The 20,150-nt window shown below is 41.0% G+C and overlaps 1 non-coding gene across 1 annotated transcript; it reads left to right on the forward strand.

Annotated features, from left to right (window-relative positions):
- Positions 1–19,689: 19,689 nt before the first annotated feature.
- Trnat-ugu lies at positions 19,690–19,764 on the forward strand. Its single transcript has one exon. It is a non-coding gene; the product is annotated as a tRNA-Thr (tRNA).
- Positions 19,765–20,150: the final 386 nt, after the last annotated feature.

Here is a 20,150-nt window from a genome sequence, read left to right on the forward strand (position 1 = left end):
CACTATGGGACTCAATTTCTGAGGTCATTAGTCCCCTAGAACTTAGAACTACTTAAACCTAACTAAACTAAGGACATCACACACATCCATGCCCGACGCAGGATTCGAACCTGCGACCGTAGCGGTCTCGCGGTTCCAGACTGCAGCGCCTAGAACCGCACGGCCACTACGGCCGGCAGTTAAGTCCCATAAGATTTCACACTCATCGTAAGTTCCAGTGTAAACAAACGTAAACAGCGGATGTTAGAACTTGGAGGAAGTATGAAACTATGCCGGAAATTAACTATAACATGACTAAATTGACACGCAGTGAACAAAGAACTAGTTGATCAATTTTTGTTGTCGAGGCAAGAGAGAGTGTGTAGTCAACAAATGACATAAACGAAAGCGTAAAAATAGCTTGGAGTCAAAAGGATACCCAGGATCCAAGCTAGATTTGTGGGGAATAAGGAAACAGTTAAGAGATTTCACACAGAAAGACTATGGGTACACTAGCTATTAATCAGTATCCATCACATATGGTAGCTTTCTTCAAACCAATACTGAATTGGTATTTCAGTGACATTTTTGAGGGGGCATCTCCCTTCCTGACACTAGGCTAGGTATCCTCGTGCCTGGAGTGTTTTTGGTAAACTACCGTCCGAGTAACAATTTCTTACTTGCGTCGGTAAAGTGTCGACTTTCCATGCAAAAATCATTCACAAACCAAAAGTTGTTCAGAGAACAGTGGAGAGATACACGTTAGGAATTGCTAGGAGATTAAGGAAACCAGTAAACAGATCATGGAACAGACTATAGTAGAAGATGTAATTAGGACTCTAACGAGAATGAAATTTTTGTGGGCGGAACATGCAGCAGAGCTAATAGATCGATGAAGCAAGCAGTTTACTGGAATCTCAGAGATAAGACAGTCATCCGAGCTAGCGAAAGATTGGTAGACCACATCAGAAAACACGGAACAGTAGCATATATGAGTATGCTGAACAGGGTACTAAAAGGGAAAGTGTCAAGGAGATGTTTATGCTGCAGTATATGTCAAGTGGCTGATGTTGATTCAGTTGTTGTTGTTGTTTTCAGTCCTGAGACTGGTTTGATGCAGCTCTCCATGCTACTCTATCCTGTGCAAGCTTCTTCATCTCCCCTACTGCAACCTACATCCTTCTGAATCTTAGTGTATTCATCTCTTGGTCTCCCTCTACGATTTTTACCCTCCACACTGCCCTCCAATGCTAAATTTGTGACCCCTTGATGCCTCAAAACATGTCCTACCAACCGATCCCTTCTTCTAGTCAAGTTGTGCCACAAATTTCTCTTCTCCCCAATCCTATTCAATACCTCCTCATTAGTTACTTGATCTACCCATCTTATCTTCAGCACTCTTCTGTAGCACCACATTTCGAAAGCTTCTATTCTCTTCTTGTCCAAACTAGTTATCGTCCATGTTTCACTTCCATACAAATACTTTCAGAAACGACTTCCTGACACTTAAATCTATACTCGATGTTAACAAATTTCTCTTCTTGAGAAACGCTTTCCTTGCCATTGCCAGTCTACTTTTTATATCCTCTCTACTTCGACCATCATCGGTTATTTTACTCCCTAAATAGCAAAACTCCTTTACTACTTTAAGTGTCTCATTTCCTGATCTAATTCCCTCAGCATCACCCGACTTAATTTAACTACATTCTATTATCCACGTTTTGCTTTTGTTGTTCATCTTATATCCTCCTTTCGAGACACTGTCCATTCCGTTCAACTGCTCTTCCAAGTCCTTTGCTGTCTCTGACAGAATTACAATGTCATCGGCGAACCTCAAAGTTTTTACTTCTTCTCCATGAATTTTAATACCTACTCCGAATTTTTCTTTTGTTTCCTTTACTACTTGCTCAATATACAGATTGAATAACATCGGGGAGAGGCTACAACCCTGTCTCACTCCTTTCCCAACCACTGCTTCCCTTTCATGCCCCTCGACTCTTATAACTGCCATCTGCTTTCTGTACAAATTGTAAATAGCCTTTCGCTCCCTGTATTTTACCCCTGCCACCTTCAGAATTTGAAAGAGAGTATTCCAGTCAACATTGTCAAAAGCTTTCTCTAAGTCTACAAATGCTAGAAACGTAGGTTTGCCTTTTCTTAATCTTTCTTCTAAGATAAGTCGTAACGTCAGTATTGCCTCACGTGTTCCAACATTTCTACGGAATCCGAACTGATCTTCCCCGAGGTCGGCTTCTAACAGTTTTTCCATTCCTCTGTAAAGAATTAGCGTTAGTATTTTGCAGCTGTGACTTATTAAACTGATAGTTCGGTAATTTTCACATCTGCCAACACCTGCTTTCTTTGCGATTGGAATTATTATATTCTTCTGGAAGTCTGAGGGTATTTCGCCTGTCTCATACATCGTGCTCACCAGATGGTAGAGTTTTGTCATGACTGGCTATCCCGAGGCCATCAGTAGTTCTAATGGAATGTTGTCTACTCCCGGGGCCTTGTTTCGACTCAGCTCTTTCAGTGCTCTGTCAAACTCTTCACGCAGTATCTTATCTCCCATTTCGTCTTCATCTACATCCTCTTCCATTTCCATAATATTGTCCTCAAGTACATCGCCCTTGTATAAGCCCTCTATATACTCCTTCCATCTTTCTGCCTTCCCTTCTTTGCTTAGAACTGGGTTGCCATCTGCACTCTTGATATTCATACAAGTGGTTCTCTTCCCTCCAAAGGTCTCTTTAATTTTCCTGTAGGCAGTATCTATCTTACCCCTAGTGAGACAAGCCTCTACATCCTTACATTTGTCCTCTAGCCATCCCTGCTTAGCCATTTTGCACTTCCTGTCGATATCATTTTTGAGACGTTTGTATTCCTTTTTGCCTGCTTCATTTACTGCATTTTTATATTTTCTCCTTTCATCAATTAAATTCAATATTTCTTCTGTTACCCAAGGATTTCTATTAGACCTCGTCTTTTTACCTACTTGATCGTCTGCTGCCTTCAGTACTTCATCCCTCAGAGCTACCCATTCTTCTTCTTCTGTATTTCTTTTACCCATTCCTGTCAATTGTTCCCTTATGCTCTCCCTGAAACTCTCTACAACCTCTGGTTCTTTCAGTTTATTCAGGTCCCATCTCCTTAAATTCCCACCTTTTTGCAGTTTCTTCAGTTTCAATCTGCAGTTCATAACCAATAGATTGTGGTCAGAATCCACATCAGCCCCAGGAAATGTCTTACAATTTAAAACCTGGTTCCTAAATCTCTGTCTTACCATTATATAATCTGATACCTTTTAGTATCTCCAGGATTCTTCCAGGTATACAACCTTCTTTTATGATTCTTGAACCAAGTGTTAGCTATGATTAAGTTATGCTCTGAGCAAAATTCTACAAGGCGGCTTCCTCTTTCATTCCTTCCCCCCAATCCATATTCACCTACTATGTTTCCTTCTCTCCCTTTTCCTACTGACGAATTAAAGTCACCCATGACTATTAAATTTTCGTCTCCCTTCACTACCTGAATAATTTCTTTTATCGCGTCATACATTTCATCTATTTCTTCATCATCTGCAGAGCTAGTTGGCATATAAACTTGTACTACTGTAGTAGGCATGGGCTTTGTGTCTATCTTGGCCACAATAATGCGTTCACTATGCTGTTTGTAGTAGCTAACCCGCACTCCTATTTTTTTATTCATTATTAAACCTACTCCTGCATTACCCCTATTTGATTTTGTATTTATAACCCTGTAATCACCTGACCAAAAGTCTTGTTCCTCCTGCCACCGAACTTCACTAATTCCCACTATATCTAACTTTAACCTATCCATTTCCCTTTTTAAATTTTCTAACCTACCTGCCCGATTAAGGGATCTGACATGCCACGCTCCGATCCGTAGAACGCCAGTTTTCTTTCTCCTGATAACGACGTCCTTCTGAGTAGTCCCCGCCCGGAGATCCGAATGGGTGACTATTTTACCTCCGGAATATTTTACCCAAGAGGACGCCATCATCATTTAATCATGCAGTAGAGCTGTTGATTCGGTAGTAAAGCTATTTCTCGTGTATGTTTTTGTGTAAAATTGTGAATATGTGCTAGCCGTCATGGTAGGATACGTCCCAGTTCCATGCAGCTCAGTGAAATCGGAACTACTGCGAGCACGTGATGTGTGAGCTCTAAATCATTAACTTAGAATCTTGGTCTCACCGCAATATCTGTTCTAACAAAACAGAGAAATGCATTCATTTTTTGGGTACGGGTAATTATGTTTAATATGTTTACCCAATGCGAACAATATCTGTGGTGCTACGAAATAATTTATTAACATCGTCTTTCTTTCCGCGTTGTCTATATTGCAGCAGAAACCATTTCTCCTGCAACAGGCAGAAGGTGCCAAGATTCTAACGAAGTTCGCAGCAAAACATTCTACCTAGCGAGGTAACGCAGTGGTTAATAGGCCGAGTTCGCATTTGGGACTAGAGTTTGAGACATGGTTTAGGTTTTCCGCGGCTATCAGTCAAAAGCAGGATTTGGTCCTTGAGGTCATGGCAGATTTCCTTTCACATCACTTCCCAAACAGAGCTTTTGTTAGTGTTTATGACCTCGCCGTCGACAGATCGTTTGATCTCACCTTCTTTAGCTTTAGTTTATCCGTATTTGATACGAACTTCAGATATATTTCTTTCACGTTTGATCAAAATGTAATTACCACTTCATATGGTACTATTTATTTACTTCTTTAAGTTCGTTTATCAGTGCTGTTTTCTGGAGACGGTGTGATCATTCGCCAAACAAATCACTGTTGAACACATTCTTTAAACTTTTCGCCGCGCCAAGTTACCGTTTAGTAAAAACCTGAACAGGAGACAAATTTGAAACTGAAAATGCAAATGGAAGTGTGTACACGAATGGTGAATTTGCAAAACGACCTAAGTCCACGTTTTAATGGTTTTGGTTTATGAATACAGCCATGTTAGGGCGCCCAATTTGCATCATTTAATAACAAAATGACTTCAGTCAGCTGCATCTGTACATTCTTTCCAGTAACAGAATATTCGTGTTTACCGGCCAAAAAGCTTTAGACCAGGACTTAGGTGTCAGGTATCCATTTTTATCCACCATTATTCCAATACTGTGTTTCATCTAGTGTTACAGAACTCAGGTTCTTTTGGACGGCTGTTAAAGTCAGAATAAGAACAACACTGTCATCAAGTTTTTAATGACTAGTTGCACAGAGGCGGTTTTGGAACATCAGACTTCTTTTCTCTGTCAGAGGATACTCCTTTTTGCCATCAGATAGGGACTTTGCAGTAGTAAATGAAATGTCGTGTGGCTAAGGCCTCCCGTCGGGTAGACCGTTCGCCTGGTGCAAGTCTTTCGATTTGACGCCACTTCGGCGACCTGCGCGTCGATGGGGATGAAATGATGATGATTAGGACAACACAACACCCAGTCCCTGAGCGGAGAAAATCTCCGACCCAGCCGGGAATCGAACCCGGGACCTTAGGATTGACATTCCGCCACGCTGACCACTCAGCTATCGGGGCCGGACTTTGCAGTAGTGAAAAGAACATGGAGGCTTGTAAGCAGACTACACGATGAAGGACGTGTTTGAACACACAGTTAGCTCTAGTGGTAAAGGGAATTTTACAGTTACTATAATTGAAAGTGAGGATGTTTGATTACAACTCATTGTCGCATTATTACAAACGAAATGCCAATTCCATTAGGTTTCTGTTAATGACATTCCTAGTGATAAAAAAGTATCGTTCATTGTTTCAACTTTTATGGTATTATGTTCTGAAAAACAGATAGGAATAGTTGTGGCAAAATAATTCATAGGAGGAATAATTTAACATTCTTTCACTCTTGGGCCAACGTATCCTTATAATCGAGAACTACCAACCAGGCATACTTATAAAAACGGTGCGTGCCCAGACAATGAAAACAAAATTAAAGATAAACGCAGAATGCTCAAGTACATTCCCGACAATTATGATGAATCCACGACATTTCACGAAGAAAAATGCTGCTTGGGAAAAAATGATAAGTGCAATTTCATTTTGGAAAGCTTTTTCTGTACATTTATTTCCGTTGACAATATACTGTACTGTGATTTTTGTATGTCTTTTTCAATAAACAAATACATATTGTGTGTTTATATAGCAGAATTTTATTACATAACAAGGCCACCTGAACTTAACCCGTAACTGGTACACCTGGGTCCCAGGGACCCGAGCGAAATTTCTTTTTTCCAGCTCCGTGATGTGTGTGGTAGCACTGACTTCCCTCTCCCTGTACTCTCCTAACAATCAACTGGCTACCAGCCCACAACATTGTTGCAGGCGTTTCTTTGTTAGTTTTGTTTCTATAAAGGTGATCGGGTCCCGTGGACCCAGGTGTACCGTTAGTGAAAGTTTTCTTTTCGTGGCATTATTTCCGGTATCTTGGATTTACGGTGTAGTGCTTCAGAAAAATGAGCGAGGAAGATACTACAGATAATCTGAACGAACCATTGGACAGTGATATTGAAGACATAAGTGGAAGCGACAGTGACTATGAAATTAGTGAACATGAAACTGGAAGTGATGAAAGTGATGATGGAGACAGTAACAACGAACAATCTGGAACTAATTATATCTATGGAAGAAACAGATTCAAGTGGTCAACAACACCCAGCATACGTGGAAGAACCTCTCAAACCAACATCATTGCTCCAATTCACTTTCCTGGCATACGTAATGCAGCTAGACAGGTAACAGAAAAGACCCCTCTAGCATTTTGGGAACTACTTTTCAGCAAAGAAATGATTGCAGAGGTAGTACTCAGAACCAATGAAAAGATTATGTCATTGCCACCTGAGTCAAAAAAGAATTCTTTTTCAAATCTAACAGACAGTACTGAAATAAAAGCTGTCATAGGTCTTTGTTATTTGTGGGGAGCCTTCAAGTCAAACAACGAAGATCTGAATGGTTTATATGCTACAAACGGCACTGGTAGACCAATTTTTAGGGCAACTATGCCCTTGAAACGTTTGCTGTTTTTATTACGTTGCCTTCGTTTTGATGATGCAGCAACCCGTGACGCAAGGAAACTCACAGATAAACTGTACCACATCTCTTGGCTCTTCAATTCATTGATAGAAGCTTGTCAAGAAAACTATTCAGTCGGAGAGTACGTCACTGTTGACGAAATGCTTGTAGGATTCCGTGGTAGATGTCCATTTAGGATGTACATTCCATCCAAGCCACGGAAATACGGTATAAAAATATTTATTCTAGCTGATGCCAAAATGCACTACTGTTTGAATGCAGAGATATATTCGGGAAAATCAGCTGTAGCCATCCCGCGCCGTGTCCTCTTACCAACAGCTGTTGTCATGCGGTTGGTTGAACCAATCAAGGGAAGTAACAGAAATGTGACAGGGGACAACTGGTTCTCAAGTGTGGAGTTGGTCAATGAGTTGTCGAACTGTAATTTGACTTATATTGGCACCATGAGAAAGAACAAGGCTGAGCTACCACCAAGCTTTTCAACAGCAAAGGGCAGAAATGTGTCTTCTTCAATCTACGGATACTCTGGTTCTGTAACAATACTTTCACACGTCCCCAAAAAGAACAAGGTTGTCAACCTGATATCGACAATGCACCATGGAGAATGTATGGTGGAAAATAAGCCTGAAATAATCCATGACTACAATAAAACAAAAGGTGGAGTTGACGCACTTGACGAAAAGACGCATAATTACACGACTTCTAGAAGAACAAGGCGGTGGCCTATGGCAGTCTTCTACACTATGCTAGATATAGCAGGTGTAAATGCTTTTGTTTTGTACCATGGGAAAGAAGATACTGATGATGTGACACGCAGAGAATTCCTCATTGAACTAGGTACACAACTCATAAGTGATTGTATGAAAAGAAGATTGGATTCTCCATTTTTGAGAAAAGATATCCGAAATTCCATTTGTGATATTCTAGGCATGACCCCCTCCAAGGCATCAGGAACATCCCAGGTTCACAGTGAAGCTGGTGCTACTAAATCGAAGAGGAAAAGATGCTCAGTGTGCCCATCTAAAAAAGACAGGAAAGCATCCCGGGCGTGTGCCAGATGTCGAACACCATTATGTTTGGAATGTTCCACTGCTTTATGTCCAAACTGTTTCGGTAGTCTGGATGAATGAAATAACTGAAATGGACTGGTGAAGATGCTGTATAATTGAAACCTAATATTTTGTCATAATTTCTGCTATTTTCAAAGATCACATAGTCATTTAGCTGAGAAATGTACTAAAATTTATCCAAAAGTTGTGCCTGCAGAAATTTTTATATTGATTTTGAACTTTTCTTCTGGCTTACTGTTGTGAAGCATAGTACATTTTGTGTTTAAACGTGAAGTTTCAGTTGTCTATCTTACTATTTGTAACTGATGTGCAGGACTTTCCAAAAGTATATTTTTCACATTTCGTATTTTATGCAGTTTATTGTCCTTTTTTGTAACATCTTTAAGGTATGACCATAAATGAGGAATGTGGTTTTAAAACATTAGTAACAAAACATTAATAAAAGTTTCATATTTAAATTTCATTTAAATGTGTTTTTTTTACCAAAATATACTCAAAACTTGGGTGGGTCCCGAGGACCCAGATGTACCTTATGTGTTACAATTTATAGGTGTACCAGTTACGGGTTAATATGAAAAACGAACGAAGTCACGGCTCTTCGAAACAAAATTCGAACATGAGGAGGGTAAGGTCATGATATTTTTAATGGCGTTGTAATCTTCTTGTTTTTATCGTATCACACAATAATTTAGTGCAGTGTTCGCGTCGGTATGATGATCAAGTTTTTATATATATGAAGATGGTATATTTCCTTCCTGACATGTCCGAACCCATTTGACCATCATCTTCTGTGCGGATGGTACAAACCGTGCCTGAACTCTTACGGGAATCGGCAAAAAGCCGCGAGTAATGAGTACAATGGGCAGGGGCACTATGAATATAGTGCGGGAAATAAGTTGAGAATGTTGGTCTCACGGGAGGCGTGCCAGAGATAGTCCCTGTAGTCGCACGATCATCTGTGTCCTCGATGCCTCAGATGGATAGAGCGTCTGCCATGTAAGCAGGAGATCCCGGGTTAGAGTCCCGGTCGGGGCACACATTTTCAAAGGTCCCCGTTGACTGATATCAACGCCTAGGGGTATTCATTTCATTGTAATTTCAGTAAAGTTTCTTGTTGTTTCTGAAAATTTACCTGTAAGGACATGTGTTGTTTTGCGAAATCAGAATTCACATGTATTCCAGATAGTCAGGCACAAGAGCACGGAAAATGGTATTTGGAACTTCGCCTTGGTGTTCTCGTAGCCCATTTTTATATCTCCACCGAGCGAGGTGGAGCAGTGGTTAGAGATCTGGACTTGCATTCGGGAGGACGATAGTTCATACCTACGTCCGGCTATCCAGATTCAGCTTTTCCGTGATTTCCCTAAAGTGCTTTATGCAAAAACCGGTATGGTTCCTTTGAAAGGACACCGCCGATTTTCTTCCCCATCCTTGGCACAATTCGAGCATGAGCTCCCTTTCTAATAACATCGATGTCGACGGGACGTTAAATTCAATCTTCCTTCCTTTTTTATGCTTCCTGCCGCCCTCTTTACGAATATTGAGAATTCACATATGTCTGTACTAGCTTGGTGCCACCACTGTCTACCTATAATACACCTGCACGTAGAGTTGTTTCTCGTATTTAACATAACTTTTCTCTACGGTAATGGTCCCAATCGTCTTACTCAAATATTATGGGGATTTCTGGGAATGGAAAGCGAAGTTAGGCTAGTGTTTTTATAAATTGTGTATGGATCGGTTGACGCTTTTTATGCATTAAATACTGTAACAAGCATTAAACTCCGTAAAACTCCGGGCGTATGAGTAGCAAAGGAACCCAGCACTTGTGTGTCGGCGGTAAGCGAGCACACAATATCTAGCCTACCCCCACCCGCACCCCCACCACCACCACCACCACCACCACCACCCACTCGCCCCGCTGCAGTAATATATTTGCTTGAAGCTTCAAATCGAGCAGCTAAACCCTCACTGTAAATATTGAGCTTACCTTTCTGTGTGTCTGTCGAAGGTAGCCACCGCAATAGGCCTTTGATCATTATTCTGTCAACAAGGTGCCAAAAGCGAAATCAAACACACATTTAAACAGTGTAGGTAAGTTGTACGTGTGGTGTTAGGTCGTTCCGGTTGTTGGGGATTGAACACTAAACACTAGCGGCCTCTAAAAGGTTAGACTTCAGCGATTCAGAAAAAGGGAGACAAATGAAACGAATCTCAAAGAAAAAAAATACGCAAACTAGATATAAATGACAAATGTGTTGCTCAAAATTCCGATACAATACTAGAAAAGGGAAATGGGCTGAGTGGGACGGCACACTGGTTAATGTATCACGCGTAGTGTTTCCTATGCCAACATATAGCAGGGTGTAGCAAAATGAACACGGAAGTAGTAGTGTACCTGTTTTTCTACTATTGTTTAGAATTTATTTTGGTATAGCTTTAATTATCTTTGTCACCTTCGAAACAGCCAGGTTACTGGAAGTTTCTCATTCACTGTTTATTTATTGAATTTCACCGAAAAAGTTGCAGAGGCTTCAGTAAAATATTGAGGGAAAACAGCAAAGCAGAAGGAAGGGAAACAGCATTTATTCATCTCTCCCATTATTAGAATATCTCGAGGGATAGTACTACCAAGGATAAACGTGGACAGATACCAGATAACGCAATAGTGAAACAAGATTGGTCTCACGTTCCCATACCTCGCCTTGTGGAATCTTCTGTGGGCATTTACTACAGTCACAACACAAAACCTTCTAGTGCCCATCATTTGACTTGCGACACATATTTCGACGTTATGTCGTCAACAATTTCTTTCTTTCCTTCTTTCTTGTGTCATTCATTGATCTACATTATTAGGGTTTCCTGTGAAGAACTGTGAATACAAGAGGTAGTTAACCTTCTGCTAGCCCCCAAATGGTGCAGAACTAACGTGAGGGACGCTTATTTCAAAATTTTCTTTCGCCTGACACTGCTTTTAATGTTTAAAGATAGATTACTTGTGTACTGATTAGCCAGCCTTTACTGACCATGACAAGAAAAGTGGGCCAGAACCAGCTGCAGATTTGTTCGAAAATGTTCACAGCTTATCAGGAGATACTAAGCAAGCATCTATTGACATATCCTCAAGCAAACGCAGCGTCTTTGTTTGAACATGATGATGCCAAACTACATTTTGTCTCGAAACAGAAAAGTGAATTGTTGACGTCTCTACCGTTGCTTGAATGAACTCCATCGAAATCCCGCGCTTGTTCCTTTTATTGATCAATTTGTAACTTTTCTATTGCTCCACTACAGGTAAACAAAAAACCATTATTGAAACTTCACGGCAGGTCATAACTATATGCCAGACCGAAACTCTAACTGCTTTTGCCTTTCGCGGGCAAGTGATCTGCCAAGTGATCTATGCAGACACGCTTCACATCCCTTGACTGTGGCTGAGCTATATCTCCACAATAACCTTTCTTCCAGGAGCGCTCGTTTCACAAGGTATGCAGGAGAGCTTCTGTGAAGTTTGGGATGTAAGAGACGAGATAATGGCAGAAGTAAAGCTACTAGGGCGGGTCTTAAATGGTAGACGGAACGCTCAGTCGGTGGAACACTTACACGCCAAAGGAAAATGTTCCAGGTTTAAATTCCGATCCCGGCACTGTTCTAGTTCGCCAGGAAGTTTCAAACCAGGGCTGAGTAAAAATTCATTCTGCAAATACCTGTAGTTATGTACCTGAAATAACTGATATAGTACGTTTTTGTCTGTCTAGAACCATTTAATTTTTCAAGAATGACCAGTTTCGGTTGACATGAAAAGTTCTGAAATCTGGTTGTATGGTTTAGAAGTACAGCCAACCCAACATAGGCTATCAACAAAATTTACATGCTAGATGTGGACCGAAACCGCTCATTAAAATTTTTGCGGAAGAGATTACGTTTCTTCTCTAAGGACATTGCCAGTTGTAGACAAAATACGAGGATAATCCCAAAAGTAAGGTCTCCTATTTTTTTTTGTAAGTACATAGACCTGTTTATTTCTACAATGGTTTACATCAGTTTACTGCTTGAACATTTAGCTATTTTTCGACATAATCACCACTTCTGTCGATGCATTTTTGTAGACGCTGTGGCAGTTTTTGACGCCCATGTCATACCAACTCGCCACCGTGCTCTTCAGAAAGTTATGACCCTCTTCTTTCACCTCGTCGTCGGAGCTGAATAGCTGAGACCCCAATTAACGCTGACAAGTACTGTGATACCCTGAAAAAACTCAAACGGGCAATTCAGAACCGGAGAAGAGGAATGTTGAGCAAGGGCGTACATATTCTCCATGACAACTCTCGCCCACACATCGATCGGCAAACCGTTGCTCTCCTGCAACAGTTTCAGTGGAACGTAATTACCCACCCACCCTATAGTCCTGACTTGGCGCCCAGTGACTATCACCTGTTCCCTAGGTTAAAAGAACATTTGGCCAGAAAGCGATTCAGCTCCGACGACGAGGTGAAAGAAGAGGTTCGTAACTTTCTGAACAGCATGACGGCGAGCTGGTATGACATAGGCATATAAAAACTGCCACAGAGTCCACAAAAATGCATCGACAGAATTGGTGATTTTGTCGAAAAATAGATAAATGTTCAAGCTGTAAACTGATGTAACCCATTGTAGAAATAAACGGGTCTGTGTTTTTATATATAAAAAAAACAGGGGACCTTACTTTTGGGATTACCCTCGTAGTTGACAAATGTCAGAACAGTGTCGGAGGGACTGATTTCCGTCATCTTCAAACTCCGTTTCATAGTCATGATCCTCGAGGAGGATTCTTCGGATTCTTTGACCTTCCTGGATAAAGAGATTTTCTCATTTAAAATACGAAAAGTTTCGAAATATATTCAAGCGCGATATGTCAAATACATTTTCATAAACGTGTCCAAACAGCTAAAACAGGAAAGAAATGCGTATTACAGTCGTAGCTAGTGTACTATTAAACGATGTGTCTGCGTAAATGTATTGTTGAGAAGGAACTGTCTTCTGGTGAAGTTGAAAGTGTTGTTGTTACCATGTGACTGCGTGCACTCGCACTCACCCGGCACGTGACCGTGCTCGCGTCAACAATGATGTCGCCGTCGACGTGCCGCGATTGTCGGCTAACTTGTCGGCGAGACTGTCCGTATTTCACTAACGTAATCCACGCCGACAGTGTTTTTCTTTAAGAGTCGTGCAACTCAGTGTTTGAATTTTCCTGTTTTTCGGTTTGTAGTACTTCGTTCCATTTATTGTCAGAAACATGAATAACAAAACCAGGCCGTGTGCTAGTGTCACGTATTATATTATTTATCCGATCCAAACTTCATGGAGACAGACTTCAGATATTCTTCCTGGATCGAAAGTGGTGTGGAAATGGAAACAGAAGGTACAAAATTTGGATTTTTCTTTGTTTTGTTCACTAAGTTATTAGTAGCAATAACGCATGAAACAAGATGATAAATTTTGCACAGGTTGCAAATGTGCTTTAGACATAGTATTTCAATCGCACATTCTTAGTATGTAGGTACTGCATTACTAGGATGAAGAGATAGCTTCAGAATAGAAGTAATCATTGAATATTATTTGCCGTACACGAAATTATTCTTCCTTCGTTTCTCCCTTGCCAATGTGAATTTTCTCGTGTGCCAATGCGTTCGACCCCTCCCTCCCCGCACCGTTTCAAAAACTGCATGAGTTTAATTGTATGTAGTTGTACTGTGTCGTGTTAATAAAATTATGCTGTAATTAAGTGGCTGAGATTATTTAACCGAAATGTTTGGTCAGTAGAAGTATACAATAATTTTCTAAAGTTCTGTAATATTCATGAAACTTAGCTCCGTCGTCCATCAGTTCGTTGGAATTAGTATCCAGTTCCCCGGCTTGTTTTGATCTTCCTCTTTTTCATTCATAATCAGAGCGGTCGCAAGGAATTCTTTCTCCGAAAATTCTGACCGTTTTTGGCCACTCAAATGCTACAATCAAATGTCTGTCACTGGCTGGTCACGCCATTGTCTCGCTATAGTTGATTGTGACTCGACTATAATGGAGAAACTACGCCTGCGCTAATGTGAACGCGATCTACGAATGATTGTCATGAATTCAAATTCTAGTAGGATGGGGTTCATATCCTTATATGGCCATCCTATTTATATTTTGTCCCGGTTTTCGCAAAGCGCCACAGGAGAAAGCTGTGTTGATTCTTTCAACTCGGCCACAACTTTTGTCATCATAACGTTTCTCAAAAATCTTCAAAATAAAAATTTTAATTATTAATTATATGCTACGGCTATCTTTCGTAAACAACTGAGCATCACAAACAGTAACAAAATTGCAGGAAAATTTCAAGGAAAAATTCACATTTTGATATTAACTTATATTTATTGTGAGTAGTGTCTGGAAAGTAACACTGCTGACAGTTTCCAATAATAAGTTAAAATGCTTTACACAGTGGTAGTCGAATCTTATTTTATCTTTGCCACCTGGATTCTCAAATCGAAGAGCTATCTACGTGAACAGAACATTTTTTTTATATTACTGTGAAAATTGTGACGTCCGCTTCCACCCACTAAGTAAAGTTCATCGACGCATTCATTGCCAGATTTTGTGATTGCTGCTAAGTCTACAAAAACTTTCAGCTCAAGAACATCAAATATCATGTTCAAAAGATATGAGGGTACTTTTATTTTACCGATTTTATTGCTTGGTCACAGTAGAATCTCATCTGAAACGTCTCTAGTAGAGGTAGACCCCATACTTGTTCGACATCTGAATTTTTGCCCAAGGAATTCCCCGTATGTCGCAGACCAGCAACCTGTAACACAATGTTATATTATCTTGTTCGGATGGTGGTTTTGCGTTTCTCAATTTGTAGCAGTTTCTTATATCGCAGATGTAGGAGCCATGTCGATACCACGATTTCTACGTACATCATCGTCACCCTTTGTTAGGGCCCGGGTTCGATTCCCGGTTGGGTCGGAGATTTTCTCCGCTCAGGGACTGGGTGTTGTGTTGTCCTAATCATCATTTCATCCCCATCGACGCGCAAGTCGCCGAAGTGGCGTCAAATCGAAAGACTTGCACTAGGCGAGCGGTCTATCCGACGGGAGGCTCTCATCATACGCCATTATTATTATTATTATTATTATTATTATTATTATTATTATTATTATTATTATTATAGGCTTTAGGTTCCACCACTTCCACCATCCACTTACTGTTCTGAATTCGTATGATCATCAGTTTCTATCTCGTAATGTGAATTACTCACTGTCGCGTAAGACTTCGTTCAACATTTGTTCCAAATACATTTAGAAGTCTGGTAGATTTACTATCAGAACTCGTTGAGAATAACCAACCTGTTCAGACTATTTTGAATGTTGAGATGAATCTGCAATAGGCTCATACAGTGCAAATTACAAGATACGCAGTAATAACCATAATATATTGCACCATAATTATCGCAATAATCACGTAACTGTTGTCATACGGCCTCAGACGCCGTGGCGTCTTTGCTGTTGGTTTACTGAAAGTCAATAATGCGACCTGCATGCAGCGCTCACATCAAGAAGTCAGCACTCCGACTGAGATATACCGATGGAAAAGGTTAAACGACCCGGGAAGGGAAGGGGATGACCACAGACAAGTAAGTTCGACAGAAATATGCTACTGTTTAAACGTTGATTGTTTTCCCCTCATTAATTCTGCTGTTTGATGTCCTGGCAACTATCGTTCGCTATTAAAGGTGGACGCTACTCCTAAGTTTGTTATTTTAGTGTTCCCCTTAGGATAGCTACACGATCAGGTTTCTGATCCTTCAGATTTTCTCGGCGTGATTCACGGTTGTTTTTGGTTTTCCATGCTAGTTGTCATTACCTTTACACACACATTGTGACAACTTCCGCAGTTGTCTTGCGTAGGTGTCGAGCGCAACTTTCATTGTACTACGATTGTGCTTCAGCCAAACCTGTTAGTTATCACCTCGAAAAACTGAAATTGCGTAACGTATTTTTAGATCCTTCGGCAGGTTGACGTCTGCACCCGGGTAGTTACTGAATTTCCCCAGCTACAGCACCGTAGCACGCCGCTAGATGATCTAAAAACAAAACAGGGTAGCTCTTAGGTAATGTTGCGTATTGTGCGGTAATTCGTTTTCGGCATCCGCGGAGATACAACAGCTGTCTCAGACCAATCCAAATGACTTCTTTAGCCGTCTGGTTTGGACTGGCACAGCTGGAACACTTCCGCTGCTACAGAATACGAATTGCCGCACGATATCAACTGTGTTTACTTTTGGGTCCTCTAGCAGCATGCTAGGTGCTATACTGTATTTATCATAAAAACGAACCTGCCGTAAACATTACACCTTCTATTCTTCTGCGTTTGTTGGAATCTCTTTGAATTCTGTTTCACGTGGAGCAGAAGCCAAGTAGTGTGGAGTAAAGTTAAGTACGACAATAAAGTTACATTTTACGCTGTGCGTTACGCACACATCGACTGGCCAATAAAACTTGAAAACTACTCTATTGGCGCATCTTAACTTGAGCAGCATTGGCCAGCCATCCGGTCCAACTAACCTGCAGTAACTAGAGCAGCTGCAGTTATGACGTAAAGAGACAAGCACAAGAACAATATAGCTTCGAATGTTGTTGAGTTTTTGAAGAGAACTAAATCATCCCCTGCAAAATTCCTACAGTACCGCACTCTTATTAAAGGACCAGACGGGAAGCGTAACATGCTCTCTTTCTTGCTAATATAGTCTTGTAATTAAAAAGTGTGTCCGCCCCCGGTAGCTAAGTGGTCAGCGCGACAGATTGTCAATCCTAAGGGACCGGGTTCGATTCCTAGCTGGGTCTGAGGTTTTCTCCGTTCAGGGACTGGGTGTTGTGTTGTCCTAATCATCATCATCATTTCATCCCCATCGACGCGCAAGTCGCCAAAGTGGCGTCAAATCGAAAGACTTGCACCCGGCGAACGGTCTACCCGACGGGATGCCCTAGTCACACGACATTTTTATTTATTAAAAAGAGTGACTAAAATTGTCAACTTATACACGGTAATTTCTCTACTCGAGATACGTGTGACACACAAGCGTATTGCAGGGATGGTGTTACTTTGTCGTCTGGTAATCGCTGAACTCCATTCGAGAAATAAATCTCAGTACTCTTGTCATATGCTACATTGAGAATGAGTCGATCAACAAGACACCCAGGCACCACATTTAGTTCTTTCATGACGTGCCGTCCCGTATACCGCCAGCTTAAATGCCTTGGGTTTCATATTGCAATGGTAGGTGGCAGCTGTAAAAATGCAGCCTTTGTATGGTGTTCTCGATACTGAGAAAATTGTTTACCTCGTTTCCACGACGCATCTCACTCTGGCTCCAGTTCAATAAAGACTCATTTTTGTCCTAAAATGTATTATTATTCTTAATTTAAATAACCTTTATTAACAATCGTCAATAAAATATCGATAATAATTAATATTTGCAATGAGAACTGCAATTCTGCGTGCTGTCAGTAATTAAAAGCAAGAACACGTGCAATTTTCATTAAAAATGGTGATTGGATGTGAGTTGAATAGCATATATTTGAAGATTTTTACGTTTAAAAGATGTACCAACAGCGAATCGAACAAAAAGGCAATCGCGAGATTTGAATCTTCTGTCCATGGTTTGTACATGTTTGCCATAGTGCAACGCTACCGATTGAACTATGCACACCCGTGTCAGAATCCCATACCTTCTTTCAACATTGTTACTTGGAACACTTCAGGGCTCATTTTTCTCCGCAGACTTGTGAAAACCATTAAGAACAACCTGTTCCTCGCTACTTTCTACCGGTGTTCCACGCGCATGTTTCACTACGGAGCATGAATCAGCGTCAGCCATTTTCACAGCAGGTATTAACAGCACGACGATCGGTGCACCACGGTACAGAGACCGCAACTGTACACGGTTTTTTAAATAAAAACTTCGTAGCTAAAGTATGATCGAGAAAAGGTTGACTGTTAATACACTGGTGTCCAAAATTAAAGCAATAATCGGAAATTTTGCAATGTTGCATTTATTTTGCCGCAAAACAGTATATACATGTGATAGTAAAGTAGAAACAATGTAAAGAATACAGAATGTAAGCAACTACAACATGCATAACGATACACAAAAACGCTCCTCGTTTTTCTCCAACTGATTAATATACTGAGTATTGGTTATGACTATCTCTGGCAGTAATACGGGCTTGACAACGACGGGGCATATTGTGAATGATGTCATCAGTATCATGTTGAAGCAGTAACGCCCATTCTTCCTGCATAACTGCTCGTTAAGCCTTACAGAATGGTCGGCGAATGATGACGCGATGGAACCCGTCTCGCTAGTGCATCCCAGACACGCTCTATGGGACTCAAATTGGGAGAGCGAGAAGGCCACGCCATACGTGCAGCATCTTCCTATTCAAGAAAACATCAACCAGCCGTGCTCTATGAGATTGAACATTATCGTCCATCAGTACGAAGTCTGGGCCCACAGTACCTTGTGAGATCCGCACTTGAGGTACCAAGATTTTGTCGCAATACCTGACGGCAGTTAAGCCTTGCCGATTCACCCATACAATTTCGCGAAGAAGTGTTCGAGCTGTCAACGCAATCAGAATTAATCGTATATCCAAAGAAATTAATGAGAACTCAAGACTTTCCTGACCACTAAGTACCCCTCCGATCTGCAGCTACTTTTGAGTCCACAGGAAGCGGCCACGGATTAGTCAGGTGCTTGTGCAATGCGAAACGCCAAAATGAGGTGCATTTGTGTCAAAAACAAAATTAAGTGCAATTGTAAATGTCACTCTAGCCTTCCCTGCTGCCGCAAGGTGGTCACGCCAGTTCTGCTTTGTGTTTTATCGGTAACAATATTCCGTTCGCGTTCTTCTTTGAATTAGTGAAATGTATGTACAATATCAAATTGCCACTGTTTTTTGTGAGGAATAAAAGTGAGTTCTTACTGTAACAAGCACATCAATCCCAGTTTTACTTTCCTTGTTTTCTGGTAAGAATATCCTGTGTTTTGTTTCGGAGTTTCGTCCTTTTAGTCTCAAATGCGTATCAATTAATAAAGGCTTCTCATCTTTTTCCCTTTAAATACCTACGTAAATGGTACTGGTCATTCTGTATAATGAAATGATAATTAAATGGACACCCTAGCTGCAAACAGGCGTTGATGTACTTCCCCAAAAAAGTACATCAACGCCTGTTTGCAGCTAGGGTGTCCATTTAATTATCATTTCATTTCTAGCAAAGCTGCATGGTCATCCACGGTAACTGTTCTTTCGGGAACAGATATTACCGTCATATATAGTTAAAATATGGCTTCCCGGCCATTGACCTTCTTGTGCGAACGCACACGCTATGCCCGAACTCGTACGGGACTTGGTAGATTAATCTGCCACGAGTAATGAGAATGATGGGTAAACATCTATTAGGCGCACTACGAATGTAGTGGTGTGGACATGTTGGGAATGTGGATCTCACAGGGAGCGTGCAAGGGATCCCTGCAGACGCACTATCCTCTGTGCCCGCGGTGGCTCAGATGGATAGAGCGTCTGCCATGTAAGCAGGAGATCGCGGGTTCGAGTCCCGGTCGGGGCACACATTTTCAACATGTCCCCAAAGAAGTACATCAACGCCTGTTTGCAGCTAGGGTGTCCTTTTAATTATCATTTCATTTCTAGCAAAGCTGCATGGTCATCCACGGTAACTGTTCTTTCGGGAACAGATACTACCGTCATATATATTCTGTATAATGCCTAGGAATTGCATAGTAAGCCTAGGAAGAGTATGTAACATTTTCACAATTTAAGTTTCATAGTTTGCCTAAAACTATCAGCCATTCTATACATTATCTAGAAGTTTTGTAGAATACCGGGATTTCACAGAATGCCGGCAATATAACCATATGTAACTGATTAGGAAAGGGTGTGGAAAGTTCAACAAGAGAGAAAGGCATGATGTTGATTTTATTATTAACCGCCGCT

Source organism: Schistocerca piceifrons, chromosome 3 (genome assembly GCF_021461385.2).
Source record: "Schistocerca piceifrons isolate TAMUIC-IGC-003096 chromosome 3, iqSchPice1.1, whole genome shotgun sequence".
Classification (NCBI taxonomy): domain Eukaryota; kingdom Metazoa; phylum Arthropoda; class Insecta; order Orthoptera; family Acrididae; genus Schistocerca; species Schistocerca piceifrons.